The following is a 21,445-nucleotide window of genomic DNA, read 5'->3' as shown; positions in this document are numbered from 1 at the left end:
CCTGCCAACACTACAAAAAGAAGGATTCTGGGTGGACTCCTCCTGAAGGTCGAAACAGCAGCCTGGATTTCTAATTAGACTGCTTCTGCCGACGTGCACGAGCTGAAATTGTGGAAAAGCAGCATCGCTTACCCCATAACCTCAGCCATGCAGAACACAGTGCCATCCACAGCCTCAGAAACAACTCTGACATCATAATCAAAAAGGCTGACAAAGGAGGTGCTGTCGTCATCATGAATAGGTCGGAGTATGAACAAGAGGCTACTAGGCAGCTCTCCAACACCACTTTCTACAAGCCATTACCCTCTGATCCCACTGAGAAAAGAAAACTACAGCATTTGCTCAAGAAACTCCCTGAAAAAGCACAAGAACAAATCCGCACAGACACACCCCTGGAGCCCCGACCTGGGGTATTCTCTCTGCTACCCAAGATCCATAAACCTGGAAATCCTGGACACCCCATCATCTCAGGCATTGGCACCCTGACAGCAGGATTGTCTGGCTATGTAGACTCCCTCCTCAGGCCCTTCGTTACCAGCACTCCCAGCTATCTTCGAGACACCACCGATTTCCTGAGGAAACTACAGTCCATTGGTGATCTTCCTAAAAACACCATCCTAGCCACTATGGATGTAGAAGCCCTCTACACCAACATTCCACACAAAGATGGACTACAAGCCGTCAGGAACAGTATCCCCGATACTGTCACGGCTAACCTGGTGGCTGAACTTTGTGACTTTGTCCTGACCCATAACTATTTCACATTTGGTGACAATGTATACCTTCAAATCAGCGGCACTGCGATGGGTACCCGCATGGCCCCACAGTATGCCAACATTTTTATGGCTGACTTAGAACAACGCTTCCTCAGCCCTTGTCCCCTAATGCCCCTAATCTACTTGCGCTAAATTGATGACATCTTCATCATCTGGACCCATGGAAAAGAAGCTCTTGAGGAATTCCACCATGATTTCAACAATTTCCATCCCACCATCAACCTCAGCCTGGACCACTCCACACAAGAGATCCACTTCCTGGACACTACGGTGCTAATAAGCGATGGTCACATAAACACCACCCTGTATCGGAAACCTACTGACCGCTATTCCTACCTACATGCCTCTAGCTTTCATCCAGATCATACCACTCGATCTATTGTCTACAGCCAAGCGCTACGATATAACCGCATTTGCTCCAACCCCTCAGACAGAGACAAACACCTACAAGATCTCTATCATGCATTCCTACAACTACAATACCCACCTGCTGAAGTGAAGAAACAGATTGACAGAGCCAGAAGAGTACCCAGAAGTCACCTACTACAGGACAGGCCCAACAAAGAAAACAACAGAACGCCACTAGCCATCACCTTCAGCCCCCAACTAAAACCTCTCCAACGCATCATCAAGGATCTACAACCTATCCTGAAGGACGAGCCATCACTCTCACAGATCTTGGGAGACAGACCAGTCCTTGCTTACAGACATCCCCCAATCTGAAGCAAATACTCACCAGCAACCACACACCACACAACAGAACCACTAACCCAGGAACCTATCCTTGCAACAAAGCCCGTTGCCAACTCTGTCCACATATCTATTCAGGGGATACCATCATAGGGCCTAATCACATCAGCCACACTATCAGAGGCTCGTTCACCTGCGCATCTACCAATGTGATATATGCCATCATGTGCCAGCAATGCCCCTCTGCCATGTACATTGGCCAAACTGGACAGTCTCTACGTAAAAGAATGAATGGACACAAATCAGACGTCAAGAATTATAACATTCAAAAACCAGTTGGAGAACACTTCAATCTCTCTGGTCACTCGATCACAGACCTAAGAGTGGCTATACTTCAACAAAAAAGCTTCAAAAACAGACTCCAACGAGAGACTGCTGAATTGGAATTAATTTGCAAACTGGATACAATTAACTTAGGCTTGAATAGAGACTGGGAATGGATGAGTCATTACACAAAGTAAAACTATTTCCCCATGGTATTTCTCCCTCCCACCCCCCCCCACCCCCCACTGTTCCTCTGATATTCTTGTTAACTGCTGGAATTAGCCTACCTTGCTTGTCACCCTGAAAGGTTTTCCTCCTTTCCCCCCCCTGCTGCTGGTGATGGCTTATCTTAAGTGATCACTCTCCTTACAGTGTGTATGATAAACCCATTGTTTCATGTTCTCTGTGTGTGTATATAAATCTCTCCTCTGTTTTTTCCACCAAATGCATCCGATGAAGTGAGCTGTAGCTCACGAAAGCTTATGCTCTAATAAATTTGTTAGTCTCTAAGGTGCCACAAGTACTCCTTTTCTTTTAGTAAGGCATTTGATACAGTTCCACATGGGAAATTATTAGTTAAATTGGAGAAGGTGGGTATTAATATGAGAATAGAAAGGTGGATAAGGAACTGGTTAAGGGGAGACTACAATGGGTCATACTGAAAGGTGAACTATCAGGGTAAAGGGAGGTTACTAAAAGAGCTCAGGGAGTGGTCTTGGGACAATTTTATTTAACATTTTTATTAATGACTTCGGCTCAAAAAGTGGGAGTGTGCTAATAAAATTTGCAGATGACACAAAGTTGGGAGTTATTGCCAGTATGGAGGAGGAGTGGAATATCACACAAGAAGATCTGGACAACCTTGAAAACTGGAGTAAAAAAATTGGATGAAATTTAGAAGTAAAAAGTGCAAGGTCATGCACATATGGGCTAAGAAATTTTGATATAAGCTGGTGACATATCAGTTGAAAATGACAGAAGAGGAGAAAATAGCTGGGAATATTGGTCAATCTATGAGCCACTAATGTGATGCAGCTATAACTATGAGCCACTAATAACTATGAGCTACTAATATGATGCAGCTATAAAAAAGTCTAATGCAGTCCTAGGATGCATCAGGCATTGTATTTCCAGTAGAAATATGGAAGTGTTAGTAGCATTGTACAAGGTGAGACCTCATCTGGAATACCATGTGCAATTCTGGTTTCCCATGTTTAAGAAAGATGACTTCAAACTTGAACAGGTGCAGAGAAGGGTTACTAGGATGATCAGAGGAATGGAACATCTACCTTAGGAGAGGAGACTCAAAGAGTTTGCTTGTTTAGCTTAACCAACGGAAGGCTGAAGGGAGATATGATTGGTCTCTATAATTACATCAGAGAGATAAATGCCAAGAAGGGAGAGGACTTATTTAAGTTAAGCGCTAATGTTGTCACTAGAACAAATGGATATAAACTGGCCATCAACAAGTTTAGGTTTGAAATTAGATGAAGGTTTCTAACTATTAGAGAAGAGAAGTTCTGCAACAGTCTTCAAGACTGAGGCCTTATCTACACTATGGGCTAAATTGCAGCATCAATTTAGCAGGTCTGGTGAAGACAAAATAAGTCGACAGGAGAGCGCTCTCCCATTGACTTAATTAATCCACCTCAATGAGAAGCGGAAGCTATGTTGACAGAAGAGCATCTCCCGTCGACATAGTGTGGTGTAGACACCACTTTAAGTCAATATAAGTTATGTTGACTTAAATTATGTAACTTACATAACTTGACTAGCGTAATTTACAAACACTTAAAGTGTTAGTGTATACTAGGCCTGAGCTTGATAAGTTTATGAAGGGGATGATGTGATGAGACAGCTTACAATGTCATGTAACTGATCTACGACTGCTAGCAGCAAATATCCTCAATGGCCAGTGATGGGACACTATATGCAGAGGGCTATGAGTTACTATAGAGAATTCTTTCCCAGGTGTCCGGCTGTTGGGTCTTGCCAAAATGCTCAGGGTCCAACTGATCACCGTATTTGGAGTTGGGAAGGAATTTTCCCCCACAACAGCTCCGCAGAGATCCTGGTTTTATTTGTTTTTGTTTTTTGTTTTGCTTTCCAGTGCAACATGGGGTATGGTTTAAACTAGTGTAAATGGTCGATTCTCTGTAACTTGAAGTTTTAAAATCATGATTTGAGAACTTCAGTAACTCAGCCAAAGGTTAGGGGTCTATTACAGGAGTGGATGGGTGAAGTTCTGTAGCCTTCAACGTGAAGGAGGTCAGACTAGATGATCATGATGATCCCTTCTGGCCTTAAAGTCTATGAGTCTATTTCACAAAGGGAATTTTTTTAGAATGTTATGAAAGTCTGAAAATAATGAAAACAAAGGATACTAGAAACCAGATAAGACTCCAGGTCAGTGAAGATCAAGTTATTTTTCTGTTGTACATAGCTTTTTATGCCACACTCATCACTGTAGTAGCTGAGCCCCTTCCAATGGTAAATTTAGCAAAATGTTTTATATCTGTTACGTTTGTTCTCTTACCCTGTTCCCAGGGGCAGAAGTATGTGTAGTGGAGTGAATTTACACACACACACACTCCTTTATGATTATGTTAGAAAACGCAAAGTCACAGTGGAATGTGGTGAGGTTTGTAATGATCCTTAGTTCCTATGGGAGTTCATTCCATAGTCTTGGACCAACCATAGAAAAAACTCTGTTTGCCGACACTGAGGTCAATTTAAAGGAATTAGGAGAATTTGGACTGTCCAATGTAAATGGCCCTCAGTTTTCATTATAGAAAAGATGATGGAGCTATACTGGTTTCAGTGACTTGCATACCATGACTACTAACTGTGGGCTAGATTGTGACCTACTTGCTCACACTGATGAGAAATTTCTTACAGAGTTGTCTTACTGAAGTCAATCTGGCCCTTAGGGAGAATTTGCACCTGCAATGGCTAAGACGTACTTTTGCTGTGGGAATGTACATTGGCTGTGGTTGTGTTTTGATATCAAAAAAAGCCTTTGATATCTTTCACTTTCTTCCAACCAAATTTCAGAAGTGAAATCCTGGCTCCATGGAAGACAACAGCAAAACATTAATTGACTTCAGTGGGGCCAGGATGCCAACCTAGATTCCTCTGTAATTTGCCATGAATTAACATCAATTGTATACATTATTAGGTTTGTATTGTCTGTAGATTTAGTTACTCTTCTCCGCACTGGTCCTGTTTCAGAAACCTCCCAGGTCCCATTCTCACTGGTAACAGCAACTGAATTCAATATGCCAGTTATCCCACTGGATAGCATTATTAGCCAGACAGTACATCTCCACACTATCAGTCAATAAGCTTTCTGTGAGGTATTATATCAAAGGCTTTGCTGGAATCCAGAGATCATATATCTATCCCAGGCCCGCTCTCCACCCTATATGGAGGAAATGTGTTGTTTTGTCATGGAAATGTGATCAGTTTAGTCTGGAATGATCCATGCTTCACAAACAGTGTTTCTTTATTTTGTCAGCTACTCTCAAATTGATTCCCCCCCCCTTTTTTAACAAGTATTTATCCTGGGTGTCCTATATACTGTTCACTATACAGCTAAGTCTGCTGCATTGTCAGTACCCATGGACATCAGGGAATATAAGGGTAGGATTGAAACTATAGAAATTAACAAGATGTTGAGGTTCCTTATGATTTTATTAAGCCCAAAGACCTTGGCTGCTGCTCCAGCACACTTTCAGTTTTTTACACCTTGCTTTCGAAGTTATCCTCAAGGTGCCATTTCATTCACCTGATAGCATAAACATGAAAATTTCTCTTCCCCAGGCAGCCTGCCTCTCAGACAGTTTAATATGGTAATGAAAAGGTCACCTGGGTTTCCAAAAGATCACACTGAGATTATTCTTATTACGTTTCATAGAGAAGAAACATATAATGTAGGGTTTGATTTCTATTGAAATATTCCTGAGAGAACAATTTTGGTGCAATCAAATTTAAGCCTAGAGAAAGGTCCAGGGATTAAACTTCTCTAATGACCCAGAGAGAGAATACAGGCAGCTACAGTGCAATTTCCCCATTCATACCAATTGATTTTCTGTGGCAGTTAGGCACATAACTGCCATTTGTGCCTTTGAAAATCAAGCCCCTACTCCATGACCCCTCTTCTGCTAACTGTTATTTCTAAATAGGTTTAATTGCACAATTCAAAGTGCTATTGCCTTTTCACGTTCTAGGCATATCAAAGAGGGGCTTATTACCCACTTTGTCATTTGGCAGTTTCCCCTTGAGGCAGCTGTCACTGTGACAGCTTTCTTCTCACCATGAGCTTCAGAGAACTTGGTTTTCATTTATACTAAAGTCCTGTTGCTGCACTCTGGCACTATAAAGGAGCCTTAAATTAAATTGCATGTACACACACTGTAAGGCCTCTTTATAGTGCTACAGTGATGCAGCCTTTGCATGAGAGAGAATCAAGTCTTTTCTGAGTCCATAATAAATATTTCTCTGTAGTGGTGCTCTTTGTCTGTCCCTGGGGTCTCTCTAAGATATAAGCTTGGTCTCTATCATTCCAAGCTGAGGATTTTCCACAAATCGGTCACACTCCCAGAAATCAGCATGGCACTGGGGAAGTTGCCACTCCTCCCCTTAGCTTAGATATTTACCCATTGTATGCTTAAGAGGAGCACTGGCAGAATTCTTATGCATGCATGCCCTTAAATTAATTGTATACAGACATGTGCATATCAGACAATTGTACACCAGGACATAATTTAATGAAAAGGGAGAGCACTCCTGAATTGTTTATAAATGCCAGAAGAAACCCAGAGATTGAATTATGACCTGAACTTCAATCGCCTATCAGTGTATTTGCTCTGATAAAAAATCTACACAAATACAGTGCAGTTTACTGCAACTTTTATGAAGTCAGACTTGACATTTATGGATAGAAATTTGCATCTGACATAGCAAGATGATTACAGCACTTGTGTGACATGGGAAGAAAAGGATTATAGTAATCTTTTCTTGTTTTACAGAGTCTTATGTAGGAGGAGAAAGATTGTAGCATGCTGCCATAGGAACATGAAAATGATGGGGAAATTATCTGCAATATTTGAATAATGAGTTGGCATACATTATAATATTGTTACATGGCTTCTTTCACTGGGGAGCTAGGAGCATTGCAAGCCAGTGGGTATGCACAATACTAAAAGCAAGGAGAATTATTGCTTACCTTGTTGCCTACATATATACTTCAGGGGGTTGGGCAAAATCAGGAATGCCAATGTCATGAAGCAATGAAACTAAATAATCAGCAGAAAGGGACATATTGAATGAGCTGACCAAAACATTCAATTGCTTGAATGTGTTTGTTTTTTTTTAAATTACCATTAGAAGCGGGCGTTGGCAAACAGCAGTGGGGCTAAACGGATTTATTTCAAACTTTATTTTTTATTTATTGAAATGCTCTGATACAGATGAATGTCCTTTCCTCAATATTTATTATTGTTTTGCCTGGGTCTTCAAATGAGAACTGCGAGAGCTTTGATAAATGGATCAAAAAGGTTGTCCAATTAAACTGAAATAAGTGCATCTTTCCAATAAATGCTGTTTTGTGAGTTCTTGCAGCAGTTCTCTATTTGGGTCACCCAGATATCCCTATGCAGCCTGCAGGAACAAAACAGTAGTAGCATGATCATTTCCTCCCTCTGTCTTCAGAACTGGAGGCCCACCAGTGTCCTAGGTTGCTCTCTGTACACATACTGTAAGGAAGAGCTTGGAAAGCCCTGGCATGTGAGCCAGAGGGTGGCAGCCCAAATCTGCATATGAAGGGTAGATGTAAACACAGAATGACACTAGCATTTCATTGTCAACATGATTGTTTACTACCGAAGCCAAACACAAGTTTTTTTCCTAGATTGGTCCCATAAAACCACAGAGATCTTATTTTTTCAGCTGTAAAGACCAATGAAAATGTTTGATGTAAAGCTCAATGAAGTTGCCCAAGTCCCAGTCAGAATCTCTTAGACAGATGGGTTATTGTAGTGGCAGAGGAAGGTAAGCCGTAGGGCCCATGTACTTCCCCAGGGGTAATGAAAGTCCCCCAGATCCGCAGTAGGTAGGTTGTTGCAATGCCACATCTGATGCTGAAGTATAATGTGCATGAGACTCTCTGGGGGCTTAAGTGAATTTGGCCCATAATCATAGAATCATAGAACTGGAAGAGACCTCGAGGGGTCATCTAGTCCAGTCCCCTGCACTTATGGCAGGACTAAGTATTATCTAGACCATCCCTGACAGGTGTTTGTCTAACCTGCTCTTAAAAATCTCCAATGATGGAGATTCTATAACCTCCCTAGGCAACTTAATGTACGTGTCTTTTTCTCTTATTAACCTTGAAGACAAAATCTCTAAAGAGGGGTTCCAGGCATCAGATGACCCTAGGCTTTTCACTCATCCCATAATTCTGAAAACTCTCCCCTTCCCTTCCCCTTTTTGATTATATTCATTCCCCCCTCCCCTGCAGCAGTTATAAATTAAAACCTTTAACTAGATCTTCATATCTTCACTGGGCAGTGAGCCCACACTCTTAAGGTCTCCGCTCAGGGAATAAGGGCCTTGAGGCTGTTCTAGAACCTAGAGTTCCCATATGGCAGCATTGAGTTTCAGCTATAAATGTTGCTTTCAGGTCATTTGCATTTGATAACTAAATAAAACTGTTTACTGAGCTTCAATGCAAATAGCACCAATACCTGGCAGCCAGCCCAGGATTTAGGAAAGAAACAACAATCTGGTTATTTTCTCCCCTCCACCTTTGCTTTGCTATCATGCCATTATATGCTTCTGTTGAAAGCAGATGGGACAGTGAGACCTAGACATTAAAATCATGAAAATATCGTGTCCAACAAACAGGGAGAAAGTTCTAGCTAAGTTTTACTAGCAAATTTGGTCTGTTTAAAGCATCATAGTCTGCTCACTCTATCATGGAATTTATGGGGCTAGTTCTGGGGAGGTTCCTTCTACAGCCCTTGTAAGCTACTCCAGGAGTATAAAGGGGCTCTATGGGTACAGGAGAATTGTCCCAGTGCAGGAGATCCTCCGCTTGTATCTCCAGCACAGAGAGCATTCTAGAGATGGAATTGGGAGTGGCAGAGAGCATGCTCAAGCAGCTTTACACTGTGAGGGATTTGGGCTGCAGACCTGTCCCTAGGCATCCCCAGTAAGTTATGCAGACACCTTCCCCTGGGCGGCACCTCCTCACTGTGTCTCTCAAGAGATGCAGCACAGAATCTCTCCCTATATTTGGCTAAAAGGTTTCAATGTCCTATTAATTTATTTTGGAATTACATATTACTTATTCAGATTTAGATGTAAAAAACGTCACCCCTTACCACCATAAACCAAAACATGCTCTTATGTCATTTCCCTCAACTTAACTTATGGGGACTCTCCACTGTGAGAACTCCATTTTTAACTAAATCCCAAGAGAAAGGATGTTTTGGCAGTTCAGAGAGGAATGCAAAGTTTAGTGCCCCGTTTCCATCCTTAAGGTCAAAAGACAACGGACCTGGTAATAACTTGATAACCATTGCTTCTCTGTGCCCATTCACACTGAAAATACTGTAAGTCCTTTTAATTTGGTGAAGCCACTGGTTACCTCCCCTATAATGGAGTGAGCAAAGAGCTCTGTGGTTGCTAATTCCATCAGTGGTTTGTTTGAGCAGACACTTCCCAGACCAGGACATCTTATTCATTTCACCTTTTGTCCTTCAAAAGCCCAGGTGAAACAACAGAAGAAAACTGCCCCAAGGACATCAGTTTAGATTACAAACCAGCATCCATAATTTAAGCCATTACGAATGTTCTGGGCCACGGTGCTTGAAGCACCGGCAGGAGTACTCTGAGAAAAACGAGGCTTACACACAGCTGTGAGTTATTGGCTTTACTGAAGGTTAGTGACCCACCCGCAACGGGGATTCCAAGCGTTGCAGTCACAGAGGCGGGGAACCCAGCACACCGGAGCTCTGCCTGGTACGGAGTCCAACGGAGGGGCAGACAGTCAGCGTTAATAAGCATTATACAAAAACAGCTCATGAATATAAAATGAGGTGCTTCTAAAAGGGGAGCTTTCTACTACCTGGCAAAGGACCATGCAAAGCAGCTATGTCCTTCAAGAACTATCTATATCCTGCAATAACACAGCAGCTGTGTCCTTCAAAAACTATCTCCTACAATAACTAATAATCTATGTCCCACAGTCGCCTCTCAGCTCGAGAAAGCGAAAGTTCCCTAGCTAGGCGGTAACAAAGTCTTCCACAGTCCCTTACAATGAAGCAGTTCCATTATGTTGTAATTATTTATTGATTTTTATATACTATGGTCATTATGCACAGCACTCACTGAACCAATGTAACAGTCAGCAAATTTAAAAATCCTCCTATCTGACCTCTTTTCCTCAGAAGAATCCAATTACACACATAATAGCAATGACATTCTAAATTGTTATAAATGAAGATAAATGAAGGAGAAGGAGTGGGCAGAAGTAATCAATATAATTTGTTGTGTTTTTTTCTCTGTCCCCTGAAAGAGCAGGTTCAAGCTAATCCCTGCCATAAAGCTCTAGTAATATTTTCTTTTTTTTTCCCACTGCTTCAAATTACCAATGGCCGGTCTAATCACATACCCTGTCATTGACAATGGCCACTAGCCATGTGCATCGGAGGAAGTTTCAGAATCTCCATAAAAGATGATTATATAGTAATATGCTTGTAACAGGCCTTCTCCCTGGTCACAGGCAGTCTGTTTTTGAAAAGAGGCTGCCCTTTGGCATTTTCCCAGTATCAGAATTCTTCCAGAAGCAGATATGCAGAATTCTGAAAGGGCTAATTTTCCTAGTAGTTAATGTTTTGATTCATGGTGCCATAGATGGAGCAAATGGCACACACCGTCAGGGCTAGCCAATAACCTTCCATGCTTTCTTTTTTCAAATCTTATTTCTGCCATGACACTGAAAATGAATCAGCCCACTAATAATGGCCAGAGGGGTAGTTTGGGATAGCTGATATATATATTTTCAAAACCCAACATTGTATATCTAGAGCTGGTCAAAAACAATTTCATGGAAAAAAACCTGAAATTTCAAAGTTCTTATTTTGTAGGGTTTGAAATGGACCCTTTTCCCATTTTTTGGGGGGTGAAATTTTTCCATTCTATTTCTAAAGGAGTTTTTAACCCATATTTTTACCAACATAATTTTTGGAATTGTGGAATGTTTTACTTACTGAAAATCTAGATCAGTACGAAAATGTAGGTTATGGTCAATGCATTTTTGATGATTTAAAAATACTTCAAGAATGACTGGCAAAATTGAATAATATCATGGAAAATTTCATTAAAAATGGATAAGTTTGATAAAGGTGACCTGTTTTCATGAGACGTTTTGGGAAAAGTCCATCTTTCAGAGAACAACCTTTTCTGTGTGAATAATTTCAATGTACTCTATTGGTAACACTATCTGTGGAAGGGATGTATGCTTTGAGGAATCAAAGATCAGTGAACTTTACCACTTGGCCTTTTCTCTCTCTCTTTATCTAACCAAATAGGAGAATGAAGATACAGGGAACTCATGGACCTTTATAGTTCTTATTTTGCTTTCCCTTGTACCCTAATTATTTGTTGACCTATGCCATCCAATTGGTCTGGAAGCCACTTAGACAAGAAGTAAAACACAAGACTATGTGACTTTAATGTAATATCTCTTCATAAGTTTGCAGTCAGGTCTTGGGAAGGGGGTCTAAGAAATAGAAAAATAGAAGCAGAGAAGTACAGTACAGTCAAGGACAGGAAGGTCAAGCCTGATTCTTTCTCCCTCTAAATATAAAGGGCAGATATACATTCTTTAAAAATCTTTGGAAACTCTGATTCTCTTCTAAACAGACTTTATTGCACTAGCCTGTGGATTTTTACTTCCAGTAACTATCTTCGAAGACAAATCCACAGGCTCTGAAAGAGAGAAACCCAGGATCAGCTGTCTACTGTTATAATGTCCTTGGGGACTGACAAATATTTTTTGACAGGGAAGAGGAGGTGAAGGATTGCTAGAAAGGACATTTTTATGGTAACTGAAGTAACGAACCCAAATGAAAGGAATAAAATAAAGGTTAGAATGGAAGTGCCATTTCAATGTTAACTACAATATTGCTACTGCAAAGCTATAAATTAGTTCAAGGGAGGGAGGTGGAAAGAAATAAAGCAACAATGGTTTTCCTTGGTGAAAGGAAACTTAATGAGCACAAATAGAGGAGTCTAGCTTAGAATAACAGAAATATATCCCACACCATTGTTGACTTGTCTCCACTCTCCCAGACAACAATTAAACCAGGCACAAAGGTACAAGGACTCTGCTAGCTATGCTGGCACACAGCAGGGGGTGAACTTCCCCTGCAAAGCAGGAAATGTGTCTGTATTTTGCATGCTCCTGTTCCTAATAATTCTTGATTGATGCATGAGGAAGCTTTTGCATGTAGTTACTTCACTCTAGTATTATTTTCCAGTCCTCAAGTACAAGTGATGCTTGGCAGGCTGGTTCTTGCTCATATGCTCAGTGTCTAACTGATCACCATATGTGGAGTTAGGAAGGAATTTTCTCCCAGATCAGATTGGCAGTTACTTTCTTTGGCACTGTGATGTGCCTTGGTTCTTCCCGTTCTCTGCCTGTGGCACGTACATAGTTTAGTCTCCTGTGGGCCGCAGTACTTTGGTCTCATTTTGGTTGTTGGGTTTAATGCGCAGGTGACAGTGTGTTGGTGGCTAGTTATTACAGGAGGTGGGACTGGATGATCTGGTGGTCCCTTTTGACCTTAATCTCTATAATTTCTATTAAATGTTGTGTTTTAAGCAATGCTGGGCAAGAGTTAATGATTAGCTCTCCTCTACAATAGCCCCCCCATCTCATCTTATCACATTTTCGTACTTTCATCTTAACACAGGCATCATTGCCTTCGCCACATAACTGAGATCCAGGGAAGCAGAAATCATGCCATCCAACCTTGACAGCTAGCTGCCCATGACACTGGCCTAATCACTAGTGATTCACTTTGGCTGTTTTTTTCCCATCTGTTTCCCTGGGATAAAGACTTCTTTCCAGGCATTCTCTGAAGATGGGATGCAGAGGCACTGAAAAGAACAACACTAAAAAAAATGTTTCTTTACAAAAAATAATGAGGCTTATTAAAAAAAGACTAGTGGGCTTGGGTCAATTTATGTTATACTAATGGCTTGCAATCAAATGAAAAATGATGCAGGGCACTTCCCCCTGACCAGACATAGTTTAAAATTTTTATTTACTATCAGGGCAGATGGAGTCACAAAAGAATAAGTACAACCTTACTAAAAAAGAAAAGGAGTACTTGTGGCACGTTAGCGACTAACACATTTATTAGAGCATAAGCTTTCGTGAGCTACAGCTCGCTCATGAAAGCTTATGCTCTGATAAATTTGTTAGTCTCTAAGGTGCCACAAGTACTCCTTTTCTTTTTGCGAATACAGACTAACATGGCTGCTACTCTGAAACCTACAACCTTACTGACTTCTTGCTGCTGTTTAGTTCATTAACACTGGTGGTCAGAAATGTCCAGTGTGGCCAAGAGCCTATCTCTATAAATATTAAAACAAGCCAACTTGAAGAGTGATTAGAGCCCAATCAGTGATGCACATCCTGTGCTCAGTGTTTATTTTGCAGTTTTCCAGTGTGTGTCTGTAATATTATATTTTATACTTTCTGAATAAAGTATCTTTATCCTAAAGGATTCTTAAGTGCTTTAATCACTTTACAGACTATCAGACAGATCTTCAGCTGGCGTAAATCAGTGTAGCTCCACTGAGTTAAGTGAACCATGCCAGTTTACACAAGCTGAGGATATGGTCCTATATATGAAGTGTGCTGTATATGGATGACTTCACTCACCAATATTGGATTGAGCATGGGAGTGGCGGAAGAGGTGAATGTGATTATTATGTGAGGATTTATAGTGTGGTAATTCGCTAAGCTGAATTTGGCCAGATTCCTTGGTTGTTTTGTAATGTGGACTAATAACCAGGAGGTAATGGGATACATGACCACCAAACCTGTTCTATTTGTGTCATAAGAACATAAGAACGGCCATACTGGGTCAGACAAAGGTCCATCAAACCCAGTATCCTGTCCTCTGACAGTGGCCAATGGCAGCTGCCCCAAAGGGAATGAACAGACAGGGTTAACTCCATTGTGCTTAATAAAAATGCCATAGGAGCCTTTATGATCACAACTCATTGATTTTCATATCTCATCCAAAAGGCAGCATCAGCATCTCCATCTCCTATCATCTTTGGCTCAGTACTGACTCAAATGGGAGTCCACCTACTGAATCACCAGCATCCTTTCCTGTAGCACATAAGATTGGTCCCCATTCAGTCCCCATTCAGACTAGAAGGTCCCCATTCAGTCAGTGACCAGACCCAGCTCCCTTTCACTTGTGAGATCCAATGGGGTCACAGCCCAAGACAAAAAGGCTACAACAAATCAGTAGTCCCAAAAGTATGCTCATAAAATCTCACCTTAGAGAAGAACCATTTGGGAGGCTCTGTCAGGATCTATAGAAACATCTCATTTATAAGAAAACCTAACCCTCCATTCGTTTAAAGGCATCATTCATGTCAACAGGATATCAATGTTACAGCCACTGGCCTTTATCAAACTGTTTGAACTCTGATTTCTAGAGCTAAGATGAGTGCACATATATCCACTGTGTCATCAGTGCACCCTTTGCCATTAGCAGCTTTATTTTTAATTCTTAAAAGATATTACTTATATTAATTCTCATGCAGTATAATAAATGTCAATCAGGCATGTAACAAATGATATAGAAGGATGGGAATGCATTATCTTTTGTATAGACAGCCCATAGTACTTAGGAAGCACACTGGCCCTGGAGCCCTCGGATGGCTCTCTGCAAGTTCTTGGAAAGGGGAGAAAGGGAGGATGCCTCAACATTGGCTGTACCTTCTTCTCTGTTGGAAGGACCAAATCAGGATGCAGGGCATTTTTGTGTGTGGATCATGGAAAGATTAGGTTCATTATTACAAGTGAGCCACTCTCTGTGTGAGAGTAGTAACCACTAGCACTATGCTGGTATTGCTTCTTGTTTGCTCTGATCCCCAGGCATGTCCCTCTCAGCTGCGCTCAGCCTGACTCCCACCCTGGCAGAAATCTGGGGGTCACATGACCCCACTTGCCCCCGTCCATGCGTCACCTCTGCCTGTAGCCTAATCTGAAGGAGAAAGAGGGGAAGGTAGTTTATCAAAATCTGTGTTGCTGCCCCACAAATGATGTTCACATGGGAATTATTAGTTAAACTGGGGAAAATGGAATTAATATGAGAATCAAAAGATGGGTAAGGAACTGGTTAAAGGGAGCACTCTAATGGGTCATGCTGAAAGGTGAACTGTCAGGCTGGAATGAGGTTACTAATGGAGTTTCTTAAGGGTTGGTCTTGTGATGACTTTTATTTAATAATTTTGTTAATGAACTTGGCACAAAAAGTGGTAGTGTGCTAATAAAATTTGTGGATGACACAAAGTTGGAAGGTATTACCAGTCCGTAGGAGGACAGGAATATCATGGAAGAAGATTTGGATAACCTTGAAAAAAGAAGTAAGAGAAATGGAACAAAATGTAATAGTACAAAGTGCAAGGTCATGCACGGAGGAATTAACAACAAGAATTTTCGCTATAAGCTCTGGATGAATCAGTTAAAAATGATAGAGGAGGAGAAATACCTGGGTGTATCAGTCAATCATACAATAACTATGAGCTACAAATGAGATGCAGCTGTGAAAAAGGCTAAAGCAGTCCTAGGATGCATCAGACAAGGTATTTTTAGCAGAGATAAGGAAGTGCTGTTATCATTGTACAAGGCATTGGTGAGACTTCATCTGGAATTCTGTGTGCAGTTCTGGTCTCTCATGTTTAAGAAAGATGAATTCAAATTGGTGCAGAAAAAGTCTACTAGGATGATCAGAGGAATGGAGAACCTACCCTATGAGAGGAGACTTGAGGAGCTAACAAAATGAATGATGAGGGGAGATATGTCTGCTGTCTATAAATACATCAGAGGCATAAACATCAAGGAGGGAGAGGAGTTATTTAAGTAAAGAGCACTAGAACAAATGGATATGAATTGGCCAACAAGAAGTTTAGGCTTGAAATTAGATAAAGGTTTCTAAAGTAAAGTGAGTAAAAATCCTAATTTGTTTCAAGACAGAGCTTGATACATTTATGGAGGGGTTGGAATAATGAGGTTGCCTACAATGGCCCATCCATGACTGCCATTAGCAAATATTTCCAGTGGCTGGGCATAGGGCACTAGATGGGGAGGGCTCTGTTTTACTACAAAGAATTCTTGGCTAGTGAATCTTGCCCAAATGCTCAAGGTCTAACTGATCACCTTATTTGAAGTCAGGAAGAATTTCCCCCCCAGGTCAGATTGGCAGAGACCCTGGAGAATTTTCACCTTCCTCTACAGCATGGGCACAGGTCATTTGCTGGTTTGACCTAGAGTAAATGGTGAATTTTCTTCTAACTGGAAGTCTTTAAATCAAGTTTTGAGGACTTCAGTAACTCAGCCAAAGGTTATGGTGGGTGAGATTCTGTGGCCTGCCATGTCCAGATGATCAGACTATGATCATAAGGGTCCCTTCTGGCCTTAAAGTGTATGAGTCTGTGTGTCAGAGAGTGATGGGCTGGGTCTGCTCTAAAGAACAGTTTTTCTCCAGTTGTTTTGCCAAGCATGCATAGCACCAAATTGACAAGTGAAGTCAATGAACAAAGGACTCTGAGCTGTGCGGTTTTTATCTCAATGAGACTCAATACAAAGCAGCATGCTCAAAGTGTAAATGTTTTTGTTCTGCTTTGCAGTGGAAAAGAATTTTTAGAAAATCTTAAATGTAATTCTGATTAAAACAAAGAAAATTCAGTACTTTACTGTTCTAACCACAATACGTGGGTAGATAAAAAGGCTAATAAAAGGTACTGTTTTGAGATGACTCCTGGAAGGTCAAAAAGCTGAGCACCTCCTGAGCTGCCTAAATTTCCAGGAAACTTTAGACATTTCTGTATTCTCAGATGCTATCAGTAATGTCTTGGGATTTTTCTCCATACATGTAGTACTTCAGAAGGACTTTCACAATGAGGCAATGTTTTCTGTTAAATCTAAAGGAATTACAAATATGTACTGGCCTGTTTGGTCCTTTTGAGTAAGCCAAATGAATCAGTATTTTATTATAGCCTCCTAAAATTTTCTGTTCAGGTTTTCAATTTCACTTCAATTCAACTTAAAAATTAAACCTCCTACTCACATCATACACTCCAGTCAAAAAAGCTACATTACGCTGGAAACTTCAGAGTTATGGTTGTTCTTTTGTTTAGTTTTTGCCTCCAGACTGCTTGGGCTTGATTCTGTTCTTACATCAATGTAAATAAGAAGCAATTGCTGAAGAGTTTTCCTAGTGTAAGTCAAGTCAAAATGATGCTCATACTGACCATCCAGTTATAGCCTGTCTATCTACTCCAGGTTCTTGAGTTAGAAGGCAGTTTCTCTTTTGAGATTTTCTTGTTGGGTGAAATCAAAACAATGAATATACAAATGTCACATTGCCCCTAAGAAAAAGCACTTCATATAAATTATCTTCTTTAGGGCAGAATATTGATTAAAACAAAGCTCTGGTCTAATACCTGTTACTGTTTGTATGTCAGCTCATTCACAGACTGCTCTTTGCTGGCTTTGAACATGTCCAGGGATCTTCTGACTATGAAACGTCTCATTATGCTTTCCAGAGTAATTGAGCCCAGAGTAACCAATCAGAATAACAATCGACGTGAGTTGAATAACAGTGAATAGGAGTTGAGTGAATACCGATTCAGTGAAGAAGAATTTACTTTGATGGGAATTGTGTATACATATCTGAGAGCGGAATCTGGCACATAGAGTTCCAGATGATAGAACTAAAAGACTATTAAAATAAGTTGCAAGAGATAGAAAAAGGAAGTTGTGAATCTATGAAAGGGAAATATAGATTTGCAAGTTCAGTCTTTGGAATAAGAGTTACAAGAAACATTGAAATTTAAAGGGGACCTGCAAAGAGTTTTATAAAATCAATTGGGTCCATGCACTTTTTGCGTCTTTGTAATGAATGTACAAAGGAGATCTGAGCATTAAGGAGGGACTGAAACCATTTCACAAGTTTTCCTTCAGTAAAATGGCAGAGTAGGGTTGTTTAAATACTAGAATTTTCACTTGTGCTTTCATCGATTTTATGAAATGTTAAGGGACTTAGAGACACCATTAAATGCCAGACTGCATTCATTCTTTTGTTGTAAATAAAGCATAATGTATTTATCATTTGAATTATTTTACACTAAATTCATTCCTGTGGCAGTGATCTAAAGTCCTACAGAAGCCAATGGGAGGATAAATTATTAGCCATATATGTAGAGTTAATCATTCAGCAATTTTTCAGGTGTGATTAAATATGTTACATGGTATCAAGGGAATATCTTTGTGATCAATGACATTAAGTTTTGTTAACTTTGGCCTCAATTCATCAAAGACTTGCATGCATGCTTAACTTCAAACACGAGTAGTCTCACTGAGTTCAACTGGTGCCTTTGTTATACTTTTGTATAAAATGCTATACATGTGTTTAAGTACATAAGCTGTGCTGTTGAAATTTGTGGGGTTACTCATGTGCTTAAAATTAAGCATGTGCTTTAGTGCTTTGCTGGATTAAGCTCTTAGTAGTATTAATCATAATAAATTATTTGCATACCTGAATGATAACATAAGAATTGAAAAGGAGGTTTGATGGTTCTGAAAATGTAAAGGTTGAAGGAGATATTAATTTAGCTCTCTGTACATGGTTGGATTCTCCCTCCCCTTCCAAATATAACATTCCCTATTGCATAAGATTATGCATAATGTGCAGAATTCAACTACTATAAGCCGTATTTTAAACCCTAGAAACACGCCAATGTTAGATTACAAATTAATTCAATTGTGTTGCTATTTAAGATTGGCTTTTAGTTGATTGCTGTTGTTTACTGTAATAATGCCCAATGGGTCAACTTTTTAAAGATACTCAGGCAGCTGAAGATGAAGACAGGCACCTTCTGGAATCTTCAGAAGCACATAGGCACCTAACTCCCATGCTTAAATGCTTTAGAAAATCTCACTAGGTCCCATCTGCAGCTTTAGCTACTTAAATACAATTAAAAATCTAGTTCTATTCTACTGATTCTACTACAGTGTTTCCTGTAGCTGATCATTGCTCTGTTTTCATCAATACTTTTTAACATCAGACAGATTATTAAAGGCATAATTAAAGCTTGTTGGAAATTTGATGCAAATCTATTGTAATTAGAGCGGAGTATTTAAGGGTAAATTATTTAAATTTTATGTGTTTATATCAAAGATTTTTATTGTCTATTTTAAAAACAGGAATTTCTAAAATCCCAAAGGATTGAATTATAATGAATGGTATTTAATGTGGTAAAGATATTACAACATTCCAGCATAGTTTACAAATTCATCTGCTGCATAATTTAGCCTTGTCTGCTGACCTGAAAGGGTATAGGTAAGCTGAATCAAAGAATCTACTGGATGCAACTAAATTGGACCAGTTTGTGCTCTGTTTAATGAGTGGCACCTGTGCCAATTAACCAGGTATAACTACAACCTTGCTTATGCACAGAGATACGAGTCAGCTTGACATAGGTTTTTTTCTTCTTTTCTTTGAAAAGCTGAGCATAGTATTCTTCGATCTGAATCACAAAACCTAGCAGACACGTTGAGTGGCAGGTTTAGTTCTAAGTTTCCTTTATATCTTTCCTATTTTAACCACCTTCATGTCGACAGCACACCTTGGATGAGGGAGATAAATTCACTTCAGAGCTCATCATCACATTGGTTTATCATTTATTTGAAACCTCTACACTAACTCTGTTTAAGGGATTATTGTTTCTGGTCACCATCAAGTCCATGCCACTGACTGTTTTGTAGATCATGTTATAATAGGTGGAGAAAAGAGCAGGCAGTGAATGGAAGCTATAATTAGACTTCATCAAAGTGTGCTGGAAAAAAATTCAGAAACCATTCCTTTTTATTCAAGTGTTGTATGTTATATATATTTCAGAACACTTTTGTTTTATCCCAGAACATCCTTATACTGGTATTGAGCAGCTGAAGTTATTTATAGAAAAGATTGTCCTTTACATTATCTTTTTAAAAATTAATAATCAGCACCAAAGTCCATCTGATATGTTGTCTTGCCTGCTCTACAGAGTTATCCAGTCTAGTATGTGTTTTTAAGGGATAAAGACCTAGGATATCTCATTAGACAGGGTAATGTTGACAAAGATGCTTTCCTTGTATTAAGGAGTTGCTATCAGATGACCAAACTGATTTCTCATTCTTTGTTAGAATTCAATGACGGGAAAATCTGTGAAAATACCCAGTGCATTTCCCTGCCCATGTACAACTGTCCCTTTTTATACATATGCTAATTTTTTGTCATCTTGTTTTAAGTGCTCCAAGCAGTGAGGTGTCCACAGCTTCACTTAGGAGGATCTTTATAGCCTAAAAAGCCTTACTGTTTAATGTTTTTTTCTTGAAACTCAAATTTAATTTTTCCTCTTCTTAATTTCATCCCATTAGTTCTGGTTATAATTCTTTATACCATTGTAAATAATCACCCCCCTCTTTAGCACTTACTCCCTTCTTATATTTATAAGCTGCTATGTCTCTCTCTTTTTAAGTCATTCTATTGCCATCCTTTAGTCTTCTTTTCTAAACCAATCTCTCCAGGCACCTGATTACTTTTGTTGCTCTCCTCTTACCCATTCTGATTTTCAGTATCATTCTAGTAATAAGTGATAAGATAATAAATGTATGGTCTATCAGAAGAGGACATAGACTATAGCTGGTTCCACTGCTGAAACAGAAGTTGTTATTGTGACAGTTCTTGGAGTGCCCAGGATCGTGAGTCATCTTGTTACCCTCCCTGCCTCTAGCGAGAGGGCAAATTGCTTGTGCATAACTGGGTGCCAGCTCCCTCACACCTCCAGTCTGTTACATTCCCAAACAATCTCCTCAGAGCTATGCCAGACATTACTTTGCCTTGCAGATTAACAATAGGTTAGCATCTACCAAATTTGTGGTTGTGAAAATCATGTCATGGACTTTGAAATCTGGTTCCCCCATGAAATCTGGTCTCTGGCCACCCAGCTCTGAAGGCAGAGTGGAGAGCAGTGGCTGCTGGCCGGGTGCCCAATTTCAGACAGCACCTCCTCCAGCAATAGCACAGAAGTAAGGATGGCAATACCACAAGCCCCCGCCCACACTATAGGCTTGCAACCCCTTTTTGGGTCAGGGCCCCCAGTTTGAGAAATGTTGTGGAGAAATCACACATTTTTCATGGTTTGATCATGGCATAAATAGCAGATTTTGTGGGTGTATTAGCAAATTTCATGGATATGTTAGCAAATTTCATGAAAAATGTGTGATTTCTCTGTGATTTAAGCAGACCCCTAACAATAGATATACCCAAGTTCCCAAGCTCCATTGAAACATT

Source organism: Dermochelys coriacea, chromosome 7 (genome assembly GCF_009764565.3).
Source record: "Dermochelys coriacea isolate rDerCor1 chromosome 7, rDerCor1.pri.v4, whole genome shotgun sequence".
Classification (NCBI taxonomy): Eukaryota; Metazoa; Chordata; order Testudines; family Dermochelyidae; genus Dermochelys; species Dermochelys coriacea.
The sequence above is the reverse complement of the archived record's forward strand: the minus strand, read 5'-3'. Positions refer to the sequence as shown.